At 26.9% G+C, this 10,777-nt stretch overlaps 1 long non-coding RNA gene across 1 annotated transcript; it reads left to right on the top strand.

Annotated features, from left to right (window-relative positions):
- Positions 1-3,075: 3,075 nt before the first annotated feature.
- Positions 3,076-9,974, top strand: LOC147405649 (uncharacterized). The gene is made up of 3 exons (XR_015175743.1): positions 3,076-3,269; positions 5,051-5,191; positions 9,722-9,974. It is a non-coding gene; the product is annotated as an uncharacterized LOC147405649 (long non-coding RNA).
- Positions 9,975-10,777: the final 803 nt, after the last annotated feature.

Genomic DNA, 10,777 nt, shown 5'->3' with positions numbered 1-10,777 from the left:
ACCCGATCGTCTAATCACATTGAAGCTTCTCTTCTCACTCAATATAAACTTAGACAATCATTAGTTGTAAGCTTTATCAATCTTCCTCTTTCCCTCACCAACATATAATATATAATCATTGAAGCGCACTTACCTCTTAGGGCAATCTGTAGTTTTGTTGAGTTTAGTCTCACATCGAACACAAATTTTCTTGTCTCTCTCCTTATAAACTCCTAGGCCTCTCCACTCATTGCCAATTGAATCTGAGTTGGACCCCAAACTTATCATAGTATCAAAGCGAGTCTTTCCCACGTCACCCAGTTCATATCTCCACGCGCTTTGGCCTAATCTAACCCACACGTGCGAGGCCATGTTGAGTTTAGTCCCACATCAGACACAAATTTCCTTGTCTCTTTTCTTATAAACTCTTGGGGCTCTCTACTCATTGCCAGAGCTCTAGGTTCTTTAGGTCATGGGTTCAATTCTTTCCATCCTAATGGGTGATGGGGAGTGTTGAGTGTATATTTTCCTCTACTCTTAGGTGTGTCATGCCTCAATTAAGTCATGTGACCCTCTTATATTTATAGTTCTCCCCTTCTCCAATAGATCTATTTTTAAGAGTAATTGTTTGGTTAACAAGTTTCTAATTCAAAGGATTTCTATGTAAAATTATATCTTTTTCAAAATTCTCTTTTCTTTTTCTTTACCCCGTCAACTGGGATTTAACCCTTCATAGTGATTTTTTAATTGATGAATCTAAACTTAATGAATTGGGTTCAAAAACCTCACGAAGAATTCCTTCGAGCTTTTATAAATGGATGAAAATTAAATTTTTTTTAACAATTATCCACATGAATCTGATGTGGAGCACAAGGGCAAATAAAAATGATCCGCTAAGAATTAAAATAAAAGGAGAGAAAGAAAGGATTCTCCATGGCAAATACATAAAATATAATCAATTTATTACATATACCCGAATATTATAAAGATATGTCATTACCACGACTTACAAACTTGATACAATGATCAAGGATATGAGCATAGCTCAACCAAGACCAAAGGCTTATACAAAATTCAAATAGTCAAGATCTTCAAGGATTCCATCTAGGCTTACAAAAACTGTTCAAATTCTAACCATCTTCATTAATTTTCCTAAATCCGTCCCCCCTTCATTTGTTCTTCTTTTCCCAATTCAGAATACATTTTAATCTCCCAACAAAAATACTCATTTTTCCAAGAAGACGATCATTGACCACATCAAAGCCTAGAAGGACTTTTAGAATCCATATGCTTGAAACACTCCCCTATGGGTCATGTGGGTCTCACCTCATCAATTTTTCCAAGTATTTTGCAGAAAATATGTATCCCATGGACATCTTTTGCTGATAGAGGTCAAAATGGGTGATTTGAAGAAATGGAAAGCAATGGTTCTCTTAAATGAGGTGGAAGCTCTTTAGGTAAGTTGATTATGAAGGAAATAGCAAGTTTATCTTTGCATTCCTCTAGAAGAAAACCAAGAGAACAAATAACCAAAATACATTAAGAATAATCATTGTTACTATAATAATAAGGGAATTAGGCTCAAGAATATTCATATTAGCTAAGAAAACTCGGATCAAAAATGAAATCAGTCAAACAACATTACCTTTGAGTTTCATACAAAATGAAGTCATGATGATCAATCATAAAAATAAATATTTATCAAGATTAAACATTTGATAGTAGGGTAAAAATCATGTTTGCTAACATAAGGCATGATTATCAATAAATAAATAAATAAGCATAAGGTTGCGATTGAAAAGTTTGATGAGGCAAATCAAGCACGTCAAGTTGACATGTGTTGAGGATAAAAGATGCCAAGCGGTAACTCGACATTTAAAAGTGAAGTATATGTTAAAAAGTGCGCTAGTTGATGGGTATGGATAGCTTCAAAATGGGTAAAGAAAAAAGATTTCACATATTGTTGGATGTGCAAGTTAAAGGAATTGAGTTGACTAACTGAAGATATGCATAAGGAACAATTAAGTAAGAGAAGATTGTGGGTGACCAATTTTAAGTAGCTCAAGGAGTCAAAAAATGTCATTTTCCAGTGTAACATTAATTTGTTAGTGTACAAAAAATGATTTTTGGTACGATATCAAGTATAGACATCTTCAAGTCACAAAATATTATTCTTATATTCAATTCAAGAAACTTTAGGTAATATCATCTCAACAACAAAATTTAAGAATCCATACACCCCAAGTGATTAAGACCGCAATCATTCATTCTAATCAATATTTTAAGGATGGGTTTTAATAACTAATCATGTTCATCGAACGACCAAATGGGCCGATCATCATCTCTGGATCAACCCAAAAACTTAGTCTATCAGATGGCATGCCCAAATCCTTCATTAACCCCCCCCCCCACCCAAAAAATAATAATAATAATAATAATAATAATAAATAATAATAATAATTAAAAATTAAAAAAAATTAAAAAACAATGCATTAGGGCAACATGGACCCATTAAAATAACATATTAATGAGATCCATAATTTTTCATACTTCCGAGGGTCAATCAATTTTTTGTAAATATTTTTGTTAATCTCCAAATTACTAGATATCAAGTAGCATATTTAAATTTCATCGCTTGGTTCTTCATCACGACACCTAAGCCTAACTTAACAATTCCAGTACACTAGTTTTATACCCTAATATCCTCTTTTTCATTTGCCTCATCGCATCCATACAATAGAAATCGGAATTGAATACATGAATATATCAAACTCAAGTGACATCCATACAAGGGCTTTTGAAATTATCGAAATTTCTAATGGAAACCTAAAAAAATGCACCGGAACATAATTTGTTTGTCAAATTGACTAACAAATGAAAAAAATTGGATTCCATGTTTATTCCCGAATGGATGAATTTTGAAGATGCATGCTTAGGTGGATATAAGTGTGCGTTAAGTCATACACCTAAAAAAGTAAAAGAAAATAATATTGACTTCTTTTTTAGTCCCACATCGGTGGGAATTCTTTGGGAGACTCCCTTGAACTTCTATAAATAAGAAGCTCACTACTGATTTTAATTACAACAAACCTCCATTCTAGTTTGGTTAATTTCTAAAAACCCTTTGAGTTTTAGAAAATTATCAAACAAACTTATAATTTTTTTCAAAGCCGTTTCATCTTTAGAAAATAAAACCTTCGCAAGTTTTAGGAAGCCTCCCAAAAGCCCTTAGACAGTGGAGAATTATGCCCTGAATCTAGTTCTGGAGAGTATCAAGGTTCTGTTTACAAGTAAGTTTTTTTTTTTGTTTTCTACAATTTTTTTCCTAGTCTTAGAAATAAATATATTAATTTTTTAACTTTATTTTTAGAATTTTTTAAATCACATATGCACAAAGCACAATAGACTTTAGGAAATCAATTTACTTAATGGTAATTAATGAAGAAATATTATACATTGAAAAGTGTCTCGATACAATCAAAATTCAAAGATCAATCTAAAAATATTATGCATTGAGATATTATACAAAAGATTTAAAGAATTTAGGCACACGTGCCAAATTTAAAAAGAAAAGATTAAAATTATTATTTTACTCTATTATATAATATGTTAGTTATTAATTAATTTACAATGATAATTATTAATGAATAAATGTCACACGTTGAGATGTGACTACATACAATCATTTCATTGAAGAAATGTACATTGAGACATGTTTCTATACTATCAATATTTCATTAGTATTTTAGTATTTTCTCTAATAGACCTTGTAAGTAATAAGATTATCCTTGAAGTTTCTACTATGTTAGAATTTTCAAATTTTAAGGATAAATTTTCTAAGCTAAAATACAAAAGTAAGAAGTTAATCATTAATATGATAGTTTATTGAAGAATTTTTAAACAACTATTTTTCATTTATTAGCAATATTTTTATAAAATAAATTAATTTATTGTATGCTAATAAATTCCCACCATGTATATACCATAATAAGATTTATCTATTACACGTAAATACTATAATAATATTTATTTTGGAAATTCAATGAATTTTGTTAATATTAAGATACCCCTTTTTTTAAAACTAGCAATATAACCCTCTTGACTTGAGTCTTCTTCTATGAGATTAACAAAACTAGCATAAATATCCCCGCTACAAACTACCTCTATGAACCTAGTTCGTCAAGAGTGGCAAACTCGAATTTTAACCATGCGATAGTCCGTTAAAGAGACACGTATTCTTAATTATAGTTTCATATGAAATCATACCATATTCAGAATGGACTTAAATTTCTCATATGCTAATGTGTTGTCTTTGATATTTACCATACAACGTTTATGCATTGATTTTCTCGTATATTGTGTTTTTAATTATTAAATATATGAATAGTTTGGCATGTGAACAAATTTTTAAATTTTTAGTTTTATGATCTACAAAAGCTATAGAAAAATAAATATGTATATATTTTATTATGATTAAAAATAAAAAACAAAAATAAAAAATATTTAAAAATAAAAAAACAGCCAAATACTCTTAATTATACCATGCTTTGCTAATAAAGATTTAAGAGTGTTTTAAAATGATAACTTTAATGATATTAAGTAGTTCATTCTCATTATACAATTAAATAACTAGATTAGTAAATATATCAATTATATTTTTATACAAAATTGTATTTTATACAATATGTGAAAAAATACCAATAGGTACTAAAAGAAATTTGTGTTCACAACATGCTTCATTCAAGATATTGTCCCTCATATCCCTACATTGTTAGTGAACTCGGGTATGATTTACCAATAAGTCATTTTGTAGATAAAATGTTGTTTCTTAATTTTTATGTCTTATATTAAATTCTTTGTATGATAAGAACTTACAAATATGATTATTTATGCAGATTTAAAAATAAAATAAGTACAAAAGAAGATTTTATCATTAAATTAACTTTTTATTTTTTGATATATTAGGTCAACATGTTTACATTATATATAGAAAAGTTCATTCTTTTATCTTTCTTTTATTTTCTTTTAATTGTTATGTTTATATATTAAAAAAAACATTCTTTTATTGTAGGAACATTCAAAACAATGAAAATATACAACAATGATACTTTACATCAACTTTCAAAATATATGGAACGTGAAATAATCATTATAATTGGATCGATGATTTACCTAAGCATAAAGTAGATACAGCACAACAAATTCATACCTGGTAAGGTTTATCTTTTTCTACCTTCAACTTACTTCCTTTCTATTTATCTTTATTTATTTTCCAAAAATTATTTTGAATGAATATATTCTTATAATTTTATTTATGTCTTAATTTTTTTCAATGAATATACTCTTAAAATTGTATTTATGTCTTATTTCTAAGAATCTTTATCTCAAATTGATATTATTGAGCATAAATAGTTAATCAACAATGATGAGTAAGTATAAATGAAAAATATTTCATTTATCCATAACATAGTCTAGTATTTGATAAATTAAGTTAGTTGTAAACACTGGTAGGAAACCATTGTCACATTGAGCATAATACTATATTTATTGTATTGTTAATGAAATATCCACTCAAACTATAACATTTTTAAATCTCATGAGAAAATCTCAATGGAGTAAAAGAAAATAGAAAATTTTGAATATTTATTACATTATATTTTATAAAATAATAAATTTTTTCCCTGTTTTAATTTTAGTAAACAACTAAATAAATTTTTGCCTTATAAAATAATAATTTTTTTCAAACTTTAAGTAAAATATATGTATTTCAAAAGGTTAAAATTGGTATTCATTGAATTAGAATGAGTTGCACACAAAAATAGAAGTTTTACAATTTAATTTCGATGTATGTATTCATAAATCGGGCTTAATTTTATGTGCTAGAAAGATTCATTGTAATGCCATAAAAAGTAATTATGGATATCGAGAAATAATTTTGACCTATATTCCTATTAAGTTTTAAAAAAAAACTTATTAAAAATAAATCATAACATTTTCAATCTAAAATAAGGATTTACTAGAATGAGAATTTGACAAATGAAATGTAAAATTCAATGAACCTTATCATGATTATAATCAAATAATTAGAATAATTAATCAAAATAAATAAAACTCAAATTTTTATAAGAAATTCTATTAATCAAATGGACAAAAGCATCGAAAAACTTAGTTTAAACTGTAAGCATGCTTAAATTCGAATTTAGTAAGATAAATTATAAAAATCTTAATTTATTAAGAAAATTTAGGGTTTAAAGGGTATTATTTTGGTCAATAAGAAAAAATTGATGGGGAATTTCAAAAATTCGATATACACACTTCAAATTGTTCTAATACAACAGACATAAGGAAAAAAAAAAGAAAAATATATGAAAATATATATATATTATTTAATTATTTTTTTATATTATTAAAATATTAAAATAATTTTTTTGACAAAATTGGGTTTAGTTATAATTATTCATAAAAAATGTGCTAATTTGAAATTAATATTATTATTATTATATTATATTATATTATATGTGTTGTATTAACAACTTAAAATATCTCGGTGTATCTGTATACATTTTATATATCATATTATTATATTACATAAAGTAATTTGATGTTGAATTCATTCCTGCGATAGAGAAAATGAAAATCAGAGACAAATCAATTTTGAGAGTGGGTACGTAAATGTAGTCTTCAATTGCGATTTAAACGTATTTCAAATATGAATGAAGATTTGATAGTAAAGAATAAACTATCCACGACGTCAAAATTTACATAGTCATCGTAATATTTTATTAAATCGCTTAAAAAATTAGTTGAAAAAACTACTTTAATGTTGTAGAAACGCTTAAAATCTAACTACAAAGGTAGGAAACTTATAATTTCAAATTTGTAATATATTTTAAGTGAAATATATGTTATTTGTATTTTGATAGTTAGTTTAAATTTATTATGATATAAATTCAAAATTCATGCATGAAATTATATAATATTTCATTTTATATGTTTTTTATGATATTTTAATGTTGTGGAATAAAATAAATAAATTTGGACAAGTTTAACTAGAAAATCAATTTGTTTCAAATTGAATTTTATAATAATTTTCGTACAGTATTCATTTTTTAAAAATACTATTTTAAAAGTGTATTTTCATTAGATAATAATCTATAAAAAAAATGAAATATTTAAACTTAAATTGGAATCGAAAATCAAAATCTTAATTAGTTACCATTGAGAATAAGATTCTCAATTGGTTAAACTCTAGAATGAAATTCTTGGATATATGTTCTTGTGTTGAATTTTTTTTTAAGTTCGTACAGTATTCATTTTAAAAAAATACTATTTTAAAAGTGTATTTTCATTGGATAATAATCTATAAAAAAAAAATGAAATATTTAAACTTAAATTGGAATCGAAAATCAAAATTTTAATTAGTTACCATTGAGAATAAGATTCTCAATTGGTTAAACTCTAGAATGAAATTCTTGGACATATGTGCTTGTGTTGAATTTTTTTTTAAGTTTATAGTGTTTTTGAACACTGTGTAATAATGCATGAAATGTAGTTAAGATAGTAACCGTGGGATGGTGTACGTATATATTTATTGTTTTATGATTTACTACTTTCCATATAATGTTGCATGTTTATAATTCTATAATACCTGAGAAAGTCATTACACTTGAAAATTTATTTTAAATGAATTTTGAAAAATATAAATTATTATTTTTCTTCCATAAAAAGAATAATGAATGCCTATACGATTAATCGGTAGTTTTTCTTAAACTAACCAATTAATTTAGAATAATAGGGATTTGATATTCTCTCCAATAGTATGGATATTACTTGAACATATTATTATACTTATTTTTCAAGAAATTTATATCTTATCTTTATTGAAAATAACAACTTATAATATAAAAATGATTTGTAGATAACGAGATTAATTTGAGACACATGCATACTAGAGAGGTATAATGAAGCTAGCTTATCAAATGATTATTTACAATTTATAATAGTTAAACAATTGATCTTCGCTAGGGATTAACAATCAACAATCAACATGAGTCAGAAAACACAATGACCCAATTATGATAAATTGTTAGATCAACTATAAAATTAGGAACTAACAGTGAGTTCCCTACTAATTACGATTGAATCATTGATATACAAATTGATATTTTTATATCGATCATTTATTCGTCATTATTCTTATCAAATACACTATCCAGATTGATATTTTTATGTCATGTTTATATATATATATATATTTTATTATAAGATAAGAGATATTTCATTACTGTTTTATTAAAAATTTGTATGTTTCCAATTTTATTCTTTTTGTTTACTTATTTAAAAATATATATTATTTATAATAGATTAACTTATTTAGTCATTCATGTTAGGATTATTAATTTGAAATGTGAGTTTACTATTAAGTAACTTCCTCATAACTCACGCTATCAACAAAATATTACAGATGACCAAGTTACTTAGATGTCTATTCCTGATGAAGAATATTATATAAAATGATCGTAGGATCACGATGATAAGCACTATTTCTATTATATGTGAGTAGAAATTAAAGTTTAGTAAAAATATTTTTGTGTACTTTTGAATTTCTTTGTATTTATTAGCATCATGTATGTTATGTCTTCTTATATGTATATGTTTAAAGAGTGAGAGTTAGTATGTATGACGTGAATAATTGTCGATCAATATGAAATATGTAGTTGATGTATATAACACTTTTGGGTTGTACTGACAATTATATTTTTTTAAATAATTTATATATTCAATATGATCTGATGATTGGAATGCAGTTGAATATATGGATTTTGATTATATAGGTATGTCGATATAGACGAATTTTTCATAACTCTAATTTTTAGGGGAAACTCTATCGAAATTATATGGAACAAATTCATATCGTATTTAAGATTTGAAGATTTTAATTTTTTTTTCTCTCTACCCTCGAGATTTGAAAAATCTAGATCCTAAATCGAGGGCATGACATTCATCATCTACTTAGTAATAGTTAATTTGTTCTTAAACATTTTTTTTTCTAGGCTTGTTGGTGAAAAAGACGACTCTTTAGTACGGCTTAAAAAATTTACACTTTGTTGATTAAAGTAGAAGGAAGAAGATGGTTTGTTGAGTGTGTCAACTAGCTGATATATCGATTTTAGATCACTCTAATGGATATCCCCTACATACCCGCCCCTTTTCCTACAAAACTTTATTTACTAGTTGAGGTTGCTGGACAATCATAATGGATATTCGTAGGAGTTGTTTCTGAATTGATATCACTTAGGACCCTTCAATTCCACTTTTCTTTTATCAATGCGCAGTCTCTGGCTTGTGTGATCACCACCCATAAGCATGGTTTTACTGCTAATACCATGCTCTACCGATTCATAATCGTTACGGAGAAAATCTATTCAACAAAGCTAATGGCCCCTCTTACAGGCCCAATTCTACTCACTCCCCAAGTATAAATCTCGTTAAGGCCAATCATACTAGATTTTTAATTATTAAAGATTTGATTGATAATCAAGTCCCATGCTAACATCACATAGACTTTCGATCTTTTATCATAATGTGATGGGAATATGGGCCTAATGTAATCATAACGCCACACACTGAAGTTTCAACATGAGACTCAAGCACCAGATTATTGAACATAGATCTTCATATCTTCATTTATTAGCATAATATATGGGAAACTAATTAATACTCCTAACTGTTATGCTTGCAGGGCATGGTCACCAACAAAAACGTAATGTGGCAGCAATTGGAGGACATCGTGGAGGACGAGAAAATTTTCTTACCTAAAGATCTGCTTGACTAAAAATAGTTTAACAGTAATTATAAAAATGAGAAATCAAACTCTGGTTAAGTTTCTGTTATAAATTAAGTTGTTCAATTATGTGCCCCAGTAGGTTTATTCGACCTTTAAGAATCACCTTCTTCGATAAGTTTTATATATAAATAAACAATTTTTATGCTTCCTTTTATTTTGTTTTCATTTAAATATCTTTCCAATTCCACTATCCCCAAATAAATAAATAAAAATATATCTTAAAAAAAACCTCAAAATATTTGAAATTAAAACAAAGATATTCTATCTTATGAAAAGTGGTACTAATGAGATCATCAAAAGCAATCCAAGCGCCTACTTGTGACTAATTAATAACAAAGCAATGCCCTTTTCTTTCTCCAACCTTTTTCTATGAGAGAATTTTCAAAGGAGACAAAAATAAAATTAAATTAAATTTAAAAAAAAAAAAAAAACTAAATGAAAAGAAAACAGGAATAACTCCAAACGGAAACATGTCATCTTTTTTAGGGTTAGAAATTTTGTAAATTATACTAATACATAGTGCATTAGTTTAAAATTTGGGGAATCTATTAATACTTCTAATTTGGTTAAGTAGCACAATTAAATATATTGTTGTAACTCTTATAGTTTAATTTTTTTTTTTTTTTTTTGGTTTTGAGCTTGTGGTAATATGGGATTTGTGGGTGTCGAAATTGCACCAACACTGGCTAAGGTCATGGTTTTAATTTTCGTCTAAGACCTAGACGACTCATCCGATTTGTCTCAATATTGTCCACGAACGAGACAGATTGACAAGTCATCTCAATTCTGACGTGTCTCTTAGAAGTCAAGCGATTGTTTCATTCTTGAACGAGATGACTCGAATAAATAAAAAAACTCATTCGTGACTACTCGATCTCATTCATGGCCGAGACGAGACATCAAAATGAGAAAAAAAAAATGCAGCAATTTATCTTTTTGAATGAGAAAAAA

The sequence above is a fragment of the Akebia trifoliata genome, chromosome 3 (genome assembly GCF_017979445.1).
Source record: "Akebia trifoliata isolate Shusen 1 chromosome 3, ASM1797944v1, whole genome shotgun sequence".
NCBI classification, from domain to species: domain Eukaryota; kingdom Viridiplantae; phylum Streptophyta; class Magnoliopsida; order Ranunculales; family Lardizabalaceae; genus Akebia; species Akebia trifoliata.
Note: the sequence above shows the minus strand (reverse complement) of the source record. Positions and strands in the feature narration are given on the sequence as shown.